The sequence below is a fragment of the Orcinus orca genome, chromosome 14 (genome assembly GCF_937001465.1).
Source record: "Orcinus orca chromosome 14, mOrcOrc1.1, whole genome shotgun sequence".
Classification (NCBI taxonomy): domain Eukaryota; kingdom Metazoa; phylum Chordata; class Mammalia; order Artiodactyla; family Delphinidae; genus Orcinus; species Orcinus orca.
Window position 1 is genome coordinate 52612356 of NC_064572.1, and position 18219 is coordinate 52630574.

The following is an 18219-nucleotide window of genomic DNA, read 5'->3' on the forward strand; positions in this document are numbered from 1 at the left end:
CCCTGTTGGAATCGGGTGGCACCTCAGGTTCAGTCATGGGGGGCCCCTCAGCTTGGTGGAGTGAGATGAGGGGACTGTTTTCAGGAGGCTCAATCTTATCCAGGATTAATCTGGGCCATCCTATTGTGGGAAATAGAGGGTTCCTCGAAAAGTTTCTTTCCCACTTAGTGATAGGGGCTCCTATAAAATTTGCATCCTTAAACATGGCAGCAGTGATCATAGATTCTTAGAGTCGGAAACAGCCTTGTAGCCACCATTTGGGCCACACCAGGGGTGGTCTGCAAGCCTTGTTCAGATCCCAGCCAGCAGTCTGCTGAGCGCTCACCTTTTCACTACCACACTACAAGCCTCAGACGATTATGGTGGTTAGGGAATGGGCTGACCTCTCTCAAACAGTTAGACTTGCGCTTGGCACATAGTAGGTGATCAATAAATAAATGTTTATTACTATTATTATATAATACTTATTACTGAAATATCTTTGAGGTGTTTTTGTGGCAGGCGGCGGGAGAGGTGAAAAAAACATGAATTGGAGAAGGGGAGTGGAGGGGCCATGCAGGGGCCAGAAGTGTGGACTTCAGCACCAAGGGGAAGGGAATGGGGGCTCTTTGGTTTCAGGGAACCACACTGGACCCGCAGGAAGATCCAGGGGGAAGGCGGCATCAACTTGAGAAGGGAGAATGGTCGGGGTCCAGTTGCCTTTTATAGGAGCGATTTTAAAGTGGAGAGACTCTCAGTATTACATTCGAAAATATTGTTAAATGCAAGTCACTTGTGTTTTATTCCTATTTAATTTTATTAATTTCTGTAAAATTCTCAAGGGTATCTTCTAAATGACAACCTGCTGTGGCACTTAGTAGCCTTTTATATCAGTGAGGTTTTAATTCTTACCTCCTTGCTTTCATCAAGAATTCCTTCCCAATGGGGTTGCTTTGTCAAGCATTAGTAATGAAGGGATAGGTGGTCTTTCCCCTTCATGCCTCCGGTCAGCAAGAGCCTGTGAAGTGAAAGGTTTGAAAACATGTGTTTTACACACTGATCGCGGCAACTGCACAGACAGAGAAAGTGAGAAATTCGAGGGCCGGAGGGTTTGGTTTTTTTATTTACACATTTGGAACCTTCTATTTTTTGTTTGGAGGTGTGTGTGTGTGTGTGTGTGTGTGTGTGTGTGTGTGTGTTCTGCATAGGATGAAATTAACACCTGAAACAGCTAGTAGGACTTGTGAACTTTTATTTAGCCAACATGGTTATAATCCAGGGCACCAGCACAAGTTCCCCAAAGGGGTGGATAGACACTATTGGGTAAAGCAAGTCAGCTGTAAATGCATATGAAATCTCTCAAGCTTTAAATATTAATTCAAAATGTGTTTTGAAACTTTGCAAGCCAAAACAAAATCTGTCCACATGTGTGACCTCTGAACTAATCAATTATTTGAGAAGTGAGTCTTGCTGATCTAGGAAGGTTTCCTGGAAGTGAGGCTGAGCTGATCTTTTTAGGGACTCGCAGAAATCATTACATTATGTTCTCTATTGTCAACAGAGGATGATCAGTTCACACCCCAGGTACTGCAGTAACTCCAAATATTTGTTGAGCCCCTACTGTGTGCCAGCCAGGATACTGGGGTGAATACATCTTTCCCGGGGTTTTTTTAGCCACACTCTCTGGGTGAATATAGCCTTTTAGTTCAGACCACTGTTAGAGGAGTAGGTAGTTTTGGTTTAAATGTGAGAAGGTAGGATGATTTTCTCACAAGCTTGAGAAAAGTAAAAAAGGAAAGTTTCTTTTATAAGGGAAGGTAGCACATTCTTCCTGTGTTAGGCATCCTTACCATGGCAACCAAAGACAGCTACGTGTCACAGCCCTCCCTCCCACCCTTGATTTACTTCCAACCCTGGCCACCTCCCATCCCGTCGACACACACATAGATCCCAGGAGAAGGAAGGAGGCAGACTGCAGCCAGAGGACTGGAAAGAAAGGCAAAGGCCTGGTCCTTTCTTCTTGCATCATGTCCTGGATTAGCATTTTTCAAGGCCCACAGACAATGTTATGTCCTGGAGACAACCAATCTAAAAAAGTCAACTGAGATATTAAAATATTTTCCAAAGGGTCAAACAAGCCAGTGTTTGGAAGGGAGTGAAGGGCTACTGAAAAGTTAAAGCTCTCCCTAAATGTAAGTGATTATCCACCTTTTTATTATTTTAAAAACTCTGTACAATATTCCATTATTTTCCTGGAGGTAGCTACTTTTAAAACTATTTGAAGATGCTGTGTAAGACAAGACATGAATTTCCAGATGAGCAACCATTGGAAGGAAGGAAAAACAAATACTTCCCAGAGTCCTGGCCCTAAGCTGTGCTGTATTTCATTTCATCCTCACAGCAGCCTTCACCCCAGAAAACCGAGCCTCACTTCTAGGGGAGGAGAAGTGCCAGGAGCAGGTCAGGATTTAAATTCAAGTTTGTTCAACTTTGAAGCCCCTGCTTCTGCTCCCTCTATTTCTCTGGCCCATAAATTTCCTCATCTGTAATGACTTACCCCTTACAATTGTTGTGAGGAGTAAATAACTCCTAAAAACTGTCTTGCTCAGTTCTAGGCCCATATGCAGTTGCTACTGTTATTATTTTTATTACACCATACTGTCTTGGTTTGCCCAGCAAGGAGAAGAAAGCACAGGTCAGACCATTCCAAAGGCTCAGTAAATGACAACCATGAGAATATTTAATAAAAGCAAACAAATAAAGAAGTATAGAGGTGATGATTTGAATTCTAATTGTAAAAAGCTGAATAGAAGACAAAGGTTGATAAGTAGTGTGGACATACCAGAATAACCCAAATAATCAGCAAGATTTTGCCAACAACCTTGGCCAAGAAAGGCAATCTATATATAAGTAAAGTTTAGACTAATTTCTCTTCACCCTTCCTGTGCCTTCAACTGTTTCCAGATCTATCTTAAAATTAATGTTGTCTGATTCATGCTGTTATTCCATGATCATCTCTTTGGACTTTTACCGTTAAAGATAAATATCATTAACTCTGAGTTTTTTTATCTCTGAGATAGTTATCTTTATCTTTCAGCACTTTGTCTTTCTGTTAATGCATGTGGCTCTCTGGTTTGCTTAGAGGATAATTAGGCTGAACTCAAACATGGAACCTTTAGGGAATGAGAGTCTGAGAAAGGAATCAGTGATGTCAATTTCAGTCCTAGGCGATTACTGTTTATTTCAAAACCTGTCACTAAATAGTAATGGGCACTCATCTTTGTGTTTGGAAGTCTTTGGAAAACACAGAAACTAAAAGTAAATAAACATAAATATAATGGCATTTCAACTAACCTTTCATCCCTTAGGTGATTTGCTCATCCGACAGGTGAAATGGCACCTGTCCCCAGCAACTTTGCATAGAGCCTGGCACTGAGTAGGTGCTCCATAAATATTTTTTGCATAAAAGGCTGCAAATTCATTAGTGAATGAATTTGTTTTTAGCATCTCTATTTTGCTTAGATTTCCCCCACTCCCCTCTTACCTGTCTGCTCTTGGGTGCTTGCTTATTTTTGCCTGGATATTCATCATTACCACTGAAAAATTTCCTGTAGGGATTCTTTGAGGCTTAGGATGAATGGCCTTCCCCGCACCCTGCCAACCCCCTGGAGGACTTGCTTTTGTCTCTGCCAGGTGCCTGGTGGCACTACTAGTCTGGCACCACTTTGACCTAAACTTACCACTTAAAGTTTTTTGGACCACCCAGGTGACGTGAATTCGAGCTGCAGTTTTGCACACAGGGACCAGCTGGTGAGTACAAGTCCTCATGGACTACGCCCCTGTGCCTCCTTATGTACACTTCCCATGTCAAGGCCATTGTCCCTGCAGTCTTTCGGGGTGGGAAGTGGGTTGATTCTGGTTCACTGTTATTTTTAGGGGGTGACTCTTGGGAAACTCAGCTTAGTGTAGACAAAGGCCTTTGTATTCTCCCCACTTGGGTACGTTCTAGTCTTCGATTTCTGTTTCACCTCCCCCGTGAGGCTGTCAAAATCCATGCACATCTGCCCCTTATCAGGGCAAAAGTGCCTCCCCACTTGCTTACCTCTTAGGGTCTTGCTTTCCCGCACATTTTGGCCTGGTAGTTCCTTATTATCTTCTCGGGTATTTGATGTTTCTAATTAGATTATTGTATATTATAGCCTGCACTTGAAATTTGTTTTTATGAAGGATGGGACTGTATAACCTAGACCATCATCGCTGGAAACAAAAAAATCTCTGCCTTTTCTTGATTCCTGTGTATCCTTAACATTTCATATCATACCTTTCCCTTATTATACCCATGACATTCTTATAAAAGGAGTACTTTAAGAACAAGTGAACTTAAGTCAGAAATATTTAATTTAAATTAAATATTTAATATCCTTTTAAAATATTAAATATCCTTTTTCCCTACAAAGTGCTAAGGTCTGGGCTGAGGGCGGAGGAGGTGAGCAGTGCTCACCTTGTCTTGTGGCCTCTGCCTTACAGGCATCCGTAGAGATGTGCATTGTCCTGTCTCATCCTTAGTGTTGGTCCAGTTCAAGTGCATTCCTGTCTGAAAGCTCCTTCAGTTTCAGCACCTTTCCTTGCTTCTCTCATGCTCTCGTGGGTACTTTGAGGTCATTGTGCTGCCCCAGCACAACTCTGGGGGAAATTCGGTTAGGCTGTCTAAGATCTTTGACATTGCCCCTCTACTCCCAGAAGGGTCGGAACTGTGCTTCTGCTCTGGTGTGACCATGCTGGGACTTTGAGGGGCTCCAGGGGCTGCTGGCGTCTGTCCCTGCTTCCTCTCCCTTGGGATCTGTTGAGGCTCAGCAGCACAGCCAGTGCCCCTGCTTTCAGGGTCCCCGAAGCTATTTGGTTCCTCTTACCGCAAGCCCAGCACCAGGCCCAGGACACCACTCCCCTTCTCAGACTCACACTGGCATCTAAGCTCCCTTTGTTTCTGATAAATATTAAATAGAACTTTTTCAGAAAGGTTAATTAACATTAACATTGGATTCGTGACAAATGTGGTCTTATTGATCCTCTTTCCTGCCTTTTGATCACCAAATAATTTTTTTTCAGTTTAGAATAAGTTGGCACACAAGATGGAAATATTTTTTTCTCTCTGCAAAAGAGCCATTGTATTAAAACTTAAAATCTAACTTGCCTCTGATAACACATGGTGCGTAAGGCGACTTCCATCAGTTGGCTGGTGTGACTTCCTTTAAAATCTAATCAGCAATTCTTTCTGTATTTCACATTTACTCCTGAAGTTGATTTTTCTATTACTGGTATTGTGAAAACATGTGTGCAGCATAAACATGGCAAGCTCAATCTAATATCTGTGTAGCACCAAATATTAAATTTTGGCAAAAAAAAATGTGACCTGTTATCAAGCTTTTCTAAAAGAGTTACATAAATATATCAAATGCTACATCATTAAAAGTGATCATTTCTATGCTAGGTTAATATTTGCTTTAAATATCTAGTTAACATCTTTATATGTTTTGTTATAAAAATATGGATTTTTACCCACCAAGCATCTATGTCCAGTCTAATATTACAATTACTTTTTTTTCTTTTTAATGCATGCTGAGGGTGGGCTTGAAAAATTATTTGCAGACTTTGCTTGGAGACCTAAACCACCTACAGTGTAGTCTGAGATTTTATCCCCATTACTTCATTCATCTATACCTTCCCTAATCATTTATTTATGGATAACTCATGCTTTCTCAACTTTTAGCAAAATAGGCAACTAAGATGTTGGTGATGATTTTTATTTTTATATATTTCCTACTGTTAAAAACCTGAATTAACTTTTTCGTCCTCTGCTGTGATTCCATTGTATATTATTTTGTTTTCCTTTAAGAGCTCTAAAAACTTTTCGTTTTTAGTTCGTGTCAGATCCTCACTTACGTATTTATTCACTTCATTCACTCAACAAATATTTTTTGAATGACCCAACCAGGACCTTTCGTTTCCATTGTTTACTAGAGCTACCAAAGCCTTATATTCTTATTTATTTATTTATGTTTGGCTGCATTGGGTCTTCGTTGCTGCACGCGGGCTTTCTCTAGTTGCAGTGAGCGGGGGCTACTCTTTGTTGCAGTGCGCGGGCTTCTCATTGTCGTGGCTTCTCTTGTTGCGGAGCACGGGCTCTAGGCGCGCGGGCTTCAGTAGTTGTGGCACGCGGGCTGAGTAGTTGTGGCTTGCGGGCTCTAGAACGCAGGTTCAGTAGTTGTGGCGCACGGGCTTAGTTGCTCCGCGGCATGTGGGATCTTCCAGGACCAGGACTCGAACCCATGTCCCCTGCATTGGCAGGCGGATTCTTAACCACTGCGCCACCAGGGAAGTCCCCAGCCTTATGTTCTTTAATTATAGTTTTTTAGGCCATTCAAACACTGTCTTTAAACTATTCAGAACATAGCGTTTACTTTTTCTAACTGCAACACCCCACCCACAACTTGTGTATTCTTTCAACCTTCTGCCCAGTCAGTATTACAGTGACGTTGGGCCAAAAGCAATAAAATTTCCAACTGATTTTTCATACATTTTTTAAAATCCCTTTTTTTCTCCTAAATTAAAAATTTAAATTATTTACTTTTTATTCAGGCTGTTCCTACTTTAAAAATGTATTTTTTAAAGAACCCTAGCACTTTACTTCTGGAAGGAAAATTAAGAGCTCATGTTCAAGCCGTTCAAGTTGATACACAGTATTTCAGAGCTTTGCTAAGCCCCACGACCATCTTCCTGGCCAGCTGGTTGGTGAAACCACCACTGAGCTGGAACTCTGAGCACCTAAATACAGGCCTAGCACTTTTCTCTTTATTATGTGCCCTTTGAAAGAGGCCTTTCCCATTTTCTATAGCTTTCTTTTTTTCTTTTACATACTGGGAAATAGTTTCCATAAATTTAAAAAAAAAAAAAAAACACTCCCAAGTTGGTTATCAGTGAGTCACAGTTACACTTTTTTTTTTTTTAAATAAATTTATTTATTTTTGGCCGTGCTGGGTCTTTGTTACTGTGTGTGGGCTTTCCCTAGTTGCGGCCAGCGGGGGCTACTCTTCGTTGCGGTGCGCGGGCTTCTAATTGTCATGGCTTCTCTTGTTGCGGAGCATGGGCTCCAGGCGTGCAGGCTTCAGTAGTTGTGGCACGTGGGCTCAGCAGTTGTGGCTCGCAGGCTCTAGAGCTCAGGCTCAGTAGTTGTGGCGCACGGGCTTAGCTGCTCTGCGGCATGTGGGATCTTCCCAGGCCAGGGCTCGAACCCGTGTCCCCTGCATTGGCAGGCGGATTCTTAACCACTGTGCCACCAGGGAAGCCCCACACTTACACTTTGATTTAGCTTTAGCATCTTGTTTTGATATTCTGGAGATAGAAAACACGCATCAGAGAGCAGTGTTTGAAAAATGTAACTTTACCATTTTGAAATATTTTTCATGGGCCAGTCTGTTTCTCTTTAGAAAATTCAACTCATACCCTCCCAAACTCCCCAACCTCACATACTCTTCCTAAACCTTCTCAAACAGTTTAATTATTTTATCAAAAACAGGAAAAAAGATAATAATGATTGCATAGTGTGCAATACAGATAAAACTATATTAGGCAAAAGTTGGGGCAAGTTCAGTTATACATTAAGGTCTCAGTTCTTGTTGTAGTTCTCGGAATTTCCAGTTTTATCTCTAAATCCATTCATTTCCATTGTTTCCTAAGTTCATGAAGTACAATGAAGTCGATCACAATAATTGTGTGGTCCTGCCAACCAAATCTAACTAATTGCTGAGTTCCAATAGAATCTTTTCCTGAATTATATGAATAAGTACAGCTCTTGGACCATTGTGTCACTAATACAACAATGTTCCTAGTAGTTACTAAAAAATAAAATTAAAAAATTTGCATTCATCTACTGTGTTTAAATTAGCCATTTGACTAAGAAGAGATCTAATAAAACATAGAGATTACAATTCTGACTATGGGATTTGCATATTTATCAAGAGTTTTCGATTTTTAGAGCATGTTTTGTTAGAAAATTCCCACTCTGTTGTGACTTGTTTATCATCTGCATTGAGAACCTCTGATGTGGCAGGCACTGTTTCCAGAGCCTGCCTGTGCATTAACTCATTTAGTCCTCACCATCTCCTGAAGCAAGTTTGTGAACAAATAGTCAGGAGGGAACTCATTTAACTGAGATAAATCTTTAGAGAGTTCCCCACAGGAGAAGTTAAAATCTTACTAGCTCCTCTGTAGTTAATAAGTTGTTTATTTCATAGAGGGAATGAGACAAATGCCAAGTAGCAAACACAGCAGGTTTGGGCAACTAGTAATATATTACTGCTTCATTTGTAAAATATTTTGTCAGCTGCCTACTGCTGATATCTCAACATAGTAATAAAGAATTCTATTGAGACATTCCCCAGCACTTTTGTAAAAAGAATAAGCGGCATACACTCGCAAATGCATGTTACCCTTGCCATCACACACATTTCTTTCTTTATGGTGACATAAGGTGAATAATTGGAAAATAAATTTTCTTTGTGCTCAGACTCAACAAGTAGGGGTAATAGTTTTTATTAGCTAGTTTTACCACTAGGTCAGTATTCAACAAATGTGAACAGAATGATTTGTTTCCACTAAAGCTGCTAATACTTGAGCCAAGTTGTAACAGTGATTTGTCAATGATAAAAGGAAACCAGGCTACCCATGTATTTTTCACAAAATAAAAATTTGACCTACCTGGAAGTCAAGGCTTAAGGATGTTGGCAACCAGATAATGCTTCCATTTCACTGGGGACCAATGAGGAGTGCCTGGAAATTGTGAGGTCCTAAATGGCGCTTTCCACGACGTTTGGAAGAAACATTTGGGGAGTTTGTCTCATTCTGTCATCATAGGTCGGGAAAGTCTTAAGTTTTCAGCAATCCTGGGCCATAGCCTCATTGACAGCTACTAGGAAGACTTGGATTCTGATTGCCAGGAGACCACTGTGTAAAAGGCCGGAGCCCACGCTCAAGGGGAGAAGAGCAGCGTTGGCTGCGTGTAATTGTAGGGGCTGAGATCGAAGTCCTTTAATAGAGAGGTTACCTTATTTAAATGAAGGGAGTAGTAGTGACAGTAGAGAAATTAAATCTCAGAATCCATGCGTTCACAGTGTGAGACACCTTGGGTACAAAATTCTCTTAAAAGGATGTGTTGCCTCTGCTTAGTCAGCCATTCAGTGAATGGAAAAGTCTGAGTCATCATAAACACCTGGTTTCTTCCATTTTCTTCTCAGTGTTGAGGCTCTGGTTTAATAAGTCCTTTAAACATCACATTGTGATGTTCATTCTTGATTAGGTTAAGAGTCTCCCTCAAGGTTGAGGAAGGTACCTTGTTGATCCAGTTGAGTTCCTTAGATAGGGGAAGGGAACAAGCATTTATTCGGGGACTTTCCAGACAGTAACTCATCTCCTCCTCACAGTAACCTATGGAGTAGTTGATGTTCTTATCCCCATTTTATAGTTGAGAACAGTAAGGCTTATTGAGATTAAATAACTCGCCTTAGGATGCATTAGTGTGAGTGGCAGAGCTGACTCCCTCCTAAATTCGAACGCCATGTTTTCAATGATTCTTTTTTTTTTTTCATTCGTTAATGTAATAGATGTCATGGATACTACAACTGTCAAAATGAAGATTATTCTGACGATTGAAACATACATTTAAACTTTGTGGATGCAGATTAACGCAGTGAAGAAACTGAAAAGATTAGTTGGTCGCTTTGAAAGGGATTTTCCTCAGGTGCTTTTTGGAATGTTGTATATAATCTTTAGAAGATGTGGATTTGAGCAAATGCCATTAAAAGGCAATAAATGTTAGTTTGGATGACGCTTTGCGGCCAATTTTAGGAACGGTAGTGTTTGGAATCGAACCCAACATTTCACCTTAATAATACAAAGCTTCAGTGTTCTAGTGGGTGAATGCATATACCCAAGAAAAAGTGTCCTTAGAAATAATTGCAGTGACTTACATGTAACTCTAGACCTGGCCTTGTTCATTATGTGGGCGCTGCACAGTCGAGCATTCATGAGTTACAAGTTCCCAAAGCCCCATAAGCTACAGGCCTGTTCTCTGGATGTACTAGAGGTTTCATTGACATTTCCACAGCTCAGCACAGAATTTTAATCTTTCATGGTTCAAGGAGCTTGTGTCATATACACAGCCTCATTACCAGAACCAATTGCAAAAGAATATGAAGAAAATACACAGAGGTAATGAAACACAGCCTTCAGTGGAACACTTACAGGGCTGGTGTTTAGAAGGGCAGCTAAGACCTGTGCTGAACACTATAATTGTGTGGATTAGAGCATCTTCTGAAGGCAGTTACACATTTCTAGGAGACTTGATTTGATGTGTATTGTGTTTCCATGAGGGCAATTGCCCCCTCTCTGAATTATAGCAGGGTTCCTCTAGGTCTGCATTAATACCTTTCTTTCATCATACTCATCAAGGCTTATTCATAAATTCTTATTAATTATCCTAGCCGCTCTCTAGAATGGGTGGCTATAAGGATTACAAATCTTTACTAAAATAAAGAGAGGGGATAAATTCCCTACGCCTTCTGGTGAGCCCATATAATAGTAGAGACAACCCAAGTTTGCCAAGTTCAGTGGCCTAGTTCTTTGTTTTGTCTCCAAGCAGACAGAAGCTCAGGGACACCTGAATGATATTTAGAATGAAGGCTTTCTTATTGGGATTGTACCAAGTTAATTGTGTGCTGTGAAACACCATATGGCCTCATTTTCATTGGGACATCTAGTGCTGTAAACACTACAATACATGAATTAAGTGATTCAGCTAATTATACCCATTTTTTATATGCTTCTAAAAAAATAGCACGTGATCCTTTAAATAGAGAAGGTTGTGTATTCAAATTTTATTACCATTTTTTCGGTGTTGTGTCTGTATGTTTATTTTAATGAGGAGACTGGAAACTAAACCATTTCTTTGCTGCTAATTCATGCTGGATTACCTTCTTATTTCCATGGGACATATGAATTCTGAAGCCACGTCTGTCTCCATGATAGCACCCTGCTTGGATCTGTGTATAGTTGCATATAAAGTATAGAAGGAGTTATTACCTTAAAAAGCTGATTTAGACAGAGGCTTGAGGAAAGAGAAGGATACAAGAGTCAAGGAGGTATCTGGAGAAAACTTGATCCTGTAGACCAGCAGTTAAGAAATTATGTCCTGTGGCCAAATCCAGCCCTCATCCTGTTTTGGTATAACCTGTAAGCTAAGAATGGTTTTTAAATGGTTGGGTAAAAAATCAAAGGAAGAATTATATCTCACAACATGTGAAAAGTGTATGAAATTCAGATTTCAGTGTCCATAAATAAAGCTTATTAGAACACAGTGATGCCCATTTATTTACATGTTGTGGCTGCTTTCACTGCAGAGATGAGTATTTGCAATAGACTCTATGGCCTGTAAAGCTGAAAATATTTGTTATCCGCCTCTTTAAGAAAAGTGCGCCACCTCCTGCTTTTGACAATGGGGGACCAGTGTTCAGTTCCGACTGACTTAAGTCAATGGCCTGTCAGCACATCACTCACATCTGACTTCAGAAAGCTGAGTACCCAGCTCTACTTCATGAGCCCCCAGTTGAATCGTGTTTGCTGTATTGCCATTGTTTTGTTTTAAAAAAAAACATTATTTTTTAAAAAGTTCTAGGGAACTCATTGTTGTGTCTCTTTTAATGATATTATTGAAGATATTGTTCATTAATTACAACGCATGATATTCTCTTTATAAAGATCCATGGGAGAAATATCTCTTCAGTCTTAGTACCAGAAAGGCTGTATTTTTTCTGAGGGTTTGTGTGTGTGTGTGTGTGTGTGTGTGTGTGTGTGTGTGTAATCCTTTGGAAACTGTGCATTCTGTGACTGTCCAGCTTTATTTTCGCCAAAAAGCTCGGAAGCAAATTTGTGGCTCACTTTCTACTTTTGCACCAGCTTCGTGCTTGGTATCATTTCACTTTATGCCCCTTATGCTGTTTTCTCTTTTTCTCATCCACTCAGAAGTGAGCTTTTGCTGTGCTTTATGGATCCTGTAAGTCACTGTACATGTTTTAGGAACTATGCAAAACATTAAAACATAATTAAAAATAAGATGCATTTGAACTTTAGCTCCAGAAACTCACAGAGCATTTCTTACGGTCCCACCTCAGAGAGCCCTTCAGCTTTTCCCTACTGTTTTGTGACTTTCCAGGGCTCTGTGTCTGCAGGACCTTATGGAAACCAATCCTTGAAATGCTTATTAAGTGCTTTGTGGTCTAATGTTCTATCCTTGCTGGAGGCGTATCATCAAACCCCCTCAAGATGGATAAAGATATAGATGAGAAGTTCTTCATCTGGAGTCCAGAGGATTTAGGAGGGTTGTGAACTTAGATGGGGAAATTATTTTTATAACCTATAATAGAAATGTCTCACTTCCTTCAATGATGATCACAGACAACAAATCATAGCAGTATTAACAGTACCTGTGATTATATCAGCAATGGAAGTTACAGATATTTTCATATCACGTAAGTTGTTGCCGATATTGCTGATGTCATGAAAATAACTGTGTTCTTTATTACTCTGAAATTTAGATGATTACTATAGCTGTCTACCTAAACATCAGGATCTTGTTTTTTAATATGCTGATAAAGAAGGACATTTATTACTGTCCTGTAATTTTACAAAACCATTTTGATAACTAATTCATTTTTTTTTCTTTGCAGTCATTTGTGTTTTATGCATTTAAAAACATTTTTCTGAGAAGGGGTCCATAGTCTACCAAAGGAGTTCTTGACTCAAAAAAGGATAAGAAAGCTCTGTGCATGGGTACACCCATGCAGGCCCACACACACAGTTTTTACAGGCAGTTCCAGGATTCACAGATGCCCAGACAAGGCCCATGTCTAATATGCAGTTTAAGAACTCAGGCCCTATTGGCTAAAATCCAAGATAGAAGGTCACATGAGGGAGGGTTTTTATTTTGTTTTATTTTCTGAGGCCCAGTTCAAATGAATTCCTTCTAAGAATCAACCTGCAGTGCTTAGTCATAATCTTAGTCATAGTATTGATTCTAGCTGTTATCATTTAGCATTATCTCTTTTATCCAAAAAGCAAGGAATGAACATGTCTTCATAAAGTAACCTCTTGGCTTTTGCCATATCAACTCTTGATGTTTTTCAGTGAGAAATTAAAAACCTACCATTTCACACTGTTTGATTTTTAATTTCTATTGAAAAGAGCTTTGAGTCTTTGAATGGTCAGAGCTTGATATGTACGTATGTCATAAATTTGGAATTGGATAAAAAGTACCAGTGCCACCAGATGTTAATGACATAATACCTTTCATGTTCTGTGCCTTGAATGTTTTTATTGATGTTATCTTTACTAATCAAGCATATTTTTTTGTTCATGAAGCCACAGTTCATGTGAGAATATCATTCTCGGATGATATTTGTGTGTTGTACACCCCTGCTTAGGGTTTGCTTTACACTTGCACGGCTTTTATGTTTTTTTGAGTTCCATTTCTTGTGCTGGTATTCTGAATTCTCCCCTTCATTTATTGAGATCTCGGTGGGACCTTAGAGGTTATCTAGTCTGGTGTTTCTCAACCCTGCTACATTTTACAAAATATTGATGCCTGGACACCACTCCCAAGAATCTGATTGAATTGGTCTGTGTGGGGTTCTTTAAAAGCTGGGTAAGAGGTTCCTCGGTTCTGCCTGCCTTGAGAACCAATGCCTAGCTTAATTCCTTCCCCATACAAATGTGGAGCATTGTGACATGCCTGAGGACCTCCAGCTAGCTAGTAACAAATGGGTTTTCTCTACTTCAGAATGCTGTTTGCTATTTTCAGATTTTTTTTTTCAAAAACGCTAAGCCATTTACCAGCTAACGCAGACTTCTGGGATGGCTGCGTTCCTCACAGAATATTTAAAATTAAATATTATGGCTGGAATGTTTAAAAGCTTGCCACCCTTGTCCTATTTTAACATTACCTAATGAACAGACAGCTTTCTGGAAAAACCCGGAGATCATTCTTTCTTAGTCAGTTGTTCCTGGCTGTGGTGACAACTTATCCCTGGAAATTTGCCCCATTCCCAAATCACAATGAAGAGAGTGGCTTGTTTTTGTAAGTAGCTTGTGATTCCTGATAATGTAAGTCTCCAGATCTTACTGTTGAACCTGGCACGTTCCAACAGGAATAAATCTAAAAAGATTCCCTTGTCACATTTGATGGCCTTGAATATTAAAGACCCACATTGGAAGAACTCTCCAGAAATCAGCCTGCCTTTCCATTGTGATTTGTCAGTGTAACTCCGACATTTCTAGGAAAAATACATAAATACCTCATGGGCAGAAATGCTGTCCGTTTATATATTTCATACCTATCATCTGAATTTACTAAGAATGAATCAAATTAATTTATAACCATCTGCCTTTTCCACCCAAGCTAATAAACTTCTTGCCTTGTTTTGTCTGATCATGGATTTTGATCAACTTTATTTATCTCATTGGGTTTAAAAATTAATAATGCATTGCCTTATATGGCACTTATCTTCATAGAGATTATTCATTCTTAATGTAGTAAATGAAAGGAAAAAACAGATTTAATATAGATATTTGACTTAAAAAGATTAGATGGCTAATGCAATTCTTTTTTTTCTAATTTATTTTTTATTGCAGTATAATTGATTTATAATGTATTAATTTCAGGTGTACAGATTTCAGGTATAATATATATATTTTTTTTTCAGATTCTTTTCCCATATAGGTTATTTCAAAATACTGAGTATAGTTCCCTGTGCTATACAGTAGGTCCTTGTTGGTTATCTATTTTATACATGGTAGTGTGCATACTTTAACTCAAACTCCTAATTTATCTCTCCCCCTGCTAATGACAATTCTTAAATTAATGGCAAGTTTTCTGATCTACAGTTGGTTTCTTTAGGACAGCAGCTTTCTTTTTGTTTCTTTTTCCTTCTGTCCCTTTTTTTGTTAATTAATTAATTAATTTGGTTGCGCCGGGTCTTAGTTGTGGCAGGCAGCCTCCTTAGTTGCAGCATGCGAACTTTCAGTTGCTGCATGCATGTGGGATCTAGTTCCCTGACCAGGGATCGAACCCGGGCCCCTTGCACTGGGAGCGTGGAGTCTTAACCACTGCGCCACCAGAGAAGTCCTCCTTCTGTCTCATTTTGAAGTGAATTTCGTTACAGGTATTTTGAAAGCAATGTGTCCATATATATTAAACCTAAAAGAATTAAAATTTTCCTTTTCCTATAGTTCTCCTATAAAACTATCAGGACAGAAAATAAATTTCACCTACAGCAGGTCAGAATACCTTGGAATCAAAAATGACACAGTGGGCTTCCCTGGTGGCACAGTGGTTTAGAATCCGCCTGCCAATGCAGGGACATGGGTTCGAGCCCTGGCCTGGGAAGATCCCACATGCCGCGGAGCAACTAAGCCGCCTGTGTGCCGTAACAACTGAGCCTGTGCTCTAGAGCCCGTGAGCCACAACTGCTGAAGCCCACACGCCTAGAGCTCGTGCTCCCCAGTAAGAGAAGCCACCGCAATGAGAAGCCCGCACACCACAACGAAGCGTAGCCCCCGCTCACCACAACTAGAGAAAGCCCACACGTAGCAATGAAGACCAACACAACCAAAAAAAAAAAAAAAATCTCCAATGCCTTCTTTAAAAAAAAAAATCTGATACAAAAATGACACACTAAATGGCTTGGCCTCTAGAGAAGAACAAGAAGAAAAGGGAATTCTGCACTAAACCCTCTCACCAGCCCTGTATAGAATCAGCACCAAGAACTGTCAAGTAAATTGCCTCCCCAAGGAAGCTCTGTGTTTCTCTTCTAGATCATCTTCATTTTTGCAGGCAATATAATTTTGAAATTTTGTAGAGTAGAATCCCTTTATCGAGTTATTACTGGAGAGCTATCTGCTATCTCTTTATAGGATAACAACATTATCTATATAATATATAAGGTTTATATTATATGCATGCATGTGGATTGTACTTTGAACCACTTTATGTCTAGGGCCGATTCTAGATCTGTACCTGCCAAAGGATGAACATTCAAAAAAATGTGATCACAGAGTTGAGAAAACAACCTCTTCTTTTTAGCTATTCTTAGCCTTATGAATATAGATAAGCATTTAAATGTATATTTTAATAATTAATTTTGAAAAGAAAATATTTGATGGAACAAAGATTTAAGCAATAAAAAACCCCCCATAAAACTATGAGGAAAAAATATGGATCTTTTATGATCTCACAGCTGAGAAGACCTTTCTAAGTGTGACACAAATTCAGATACCACACACACACACAAATATACACACACACAGATTTTTTAATTACCTGCCAAAATTTAAAAAAAAAATTTAAATCAAATCAAAAGACAAACAACAACCTAGGGGAAAATTTCTAATTCAGAGAAGACACAGTTCTGCTTTCCAAAATATACAGCACTCCTACAAATGAGTATTTAAAAAAATCAGCAATCCAATAGAAAAAAATGTGGAAAAAGAACATGAATTTCACAGAAAAGGAAATACAAATGGCTCTTAAACATATGAAAAGATGCTGAATCTCATTCATTATAAGAAATACAAATTAAAAGTATGAGATTGAATTTTTCATCTATCAGATTGGCACAGGTAAAAACTTAAGCCAACATGTTATATTGGCACATGTGTGAGACAAGAAACAGTCTCATACACTGCTAGTGGAGATGTATATTAGTACAATCTCCACAGAGGTGTTTGGAAATATCTATTAAAATTAATATTGAACATATCCTTTGAACTAGCAATTCAAATTCTGGAAACTTTTCTATAGAGATCTTGCAAATGGGTAAGATGATGTACATGCAAGGATATTCTTGGTAACATTTTGTAACAGAGGGTTGGAAACAGCCTAAATATCAATCAATAAGAGAATTCTTTAAGTACATGTTATGGACTATTTTGTTATTATAATATATGCATAGTAGAAATTAATTTGCCACTGTTAATAAAGAATGAGTTGTCCCCTAATTATACCAATATGGAAAGATTTCCAAGCATTTTGTTAAGTAAAAAAGGCCTGGTGCAAAAGAGTATCTATAGCCTCGTAACATTTGCGAGAAAAAGGAAAAAAGATGCATATAGTTATAAGTGCATAGAATATCCCTGGAAGGATGCGTAGTAAATTAATAGTATTATTGCCTCCAGCAAAGAGAACTGAGTGGCTGGGTAGGAGATTTACTTTTCAAAAAGAGAAAGCTATATCTATCTATCTATCTATCCATCCATCTAGATAATAGCAACTGTGAAAAGTCTGTGATTTTATCCCAGTTGCAATCTAATAAGTTAACTTGCCATAGTTGCATGGTTGCTGGCAGAAAACAAAACTCCTGAGTCAGAGACAAAGGGCTTTATTACTCATAGCACAGCCATCAGTATGAGCATCAGTGTGTGTTGGTTTCTCTTGCCCCCATCTCCCAAGCGGGTGACATGGGTGCATCTAGATGGATATCCGCACAAGCAGTGAGTTTTATTATAGGAGAGGAACTGTAAGTGAAGGGAACCTGAATCTTTTTTATGATGGGCAGTAGAGAGGCTGACCCTTTGCTCTGGAGGAGACATTATCTCTCTCATCCAAGGCCGTTCACTATACAAACATCCTTGAAAAGATAGTCTGAAATAAAAGGCAATTAACACTCTGAACATCAAAAGATGTACAGAGACACAAGAGAACAATGGAGAATGGTCTGTCTCTTGTTTATTTGTAAATATGTGCCTTCATATACATATATGAGGTTTGAAGGCTAACAGTAACTCCTGATCATTTGAGCCTTTCAGATAAATTGTGTGGAGTGTGAACTCATTAGTTATTGTTCAGATTACTAGGCCTGGATCTGGTGTCACTTAATTGCCGCCATCAAAGAATGCTATGTCCATCCGCCTCACTATTCCATTGTACATATGTGCCACATCTTCTTTATCCATTCATCTGTTGATGGACACTTAGGTTGCTTCTATGTCCTAGCTATTGTAAATAGTGCTGCAATGAACATTGTGGTACATCTCTCTCTTTTTTTTAAAAAATTTATTTTATTTATTTATTATTTTTGGCTGCATTGGGTCTTCGTTGCTGCACGCAGGCTTTCTCTAGTTGTGGCGAGCGGGGGCTAC

General features: G+C 39.2%; 2 protein-coding genes across 4 annotated transcripts in view; both read left to right on the forward strand.

The window, feature by feature from the left end:
* Nucleotides 1–18219, forward strand: part of MINPP1 (multiple inositol-polyphosphate phosphatase 1) — a 167801-nt gene that overhangs the window by 117584 nt on the left and 31998 nt on the right. The window lies entirely within an intron of this gene.
* PAPSS2 (3'-phosphoadenosine 5'-phosphosulfate synthase 2) overlaps nt 1–18219 on the forward strand; it is a 79697-nt gene that overhangs the window by 741 nt on the left and 60737 nt on the right. The gene's annotated exons all lie outside the window — the stretch shown is intronic.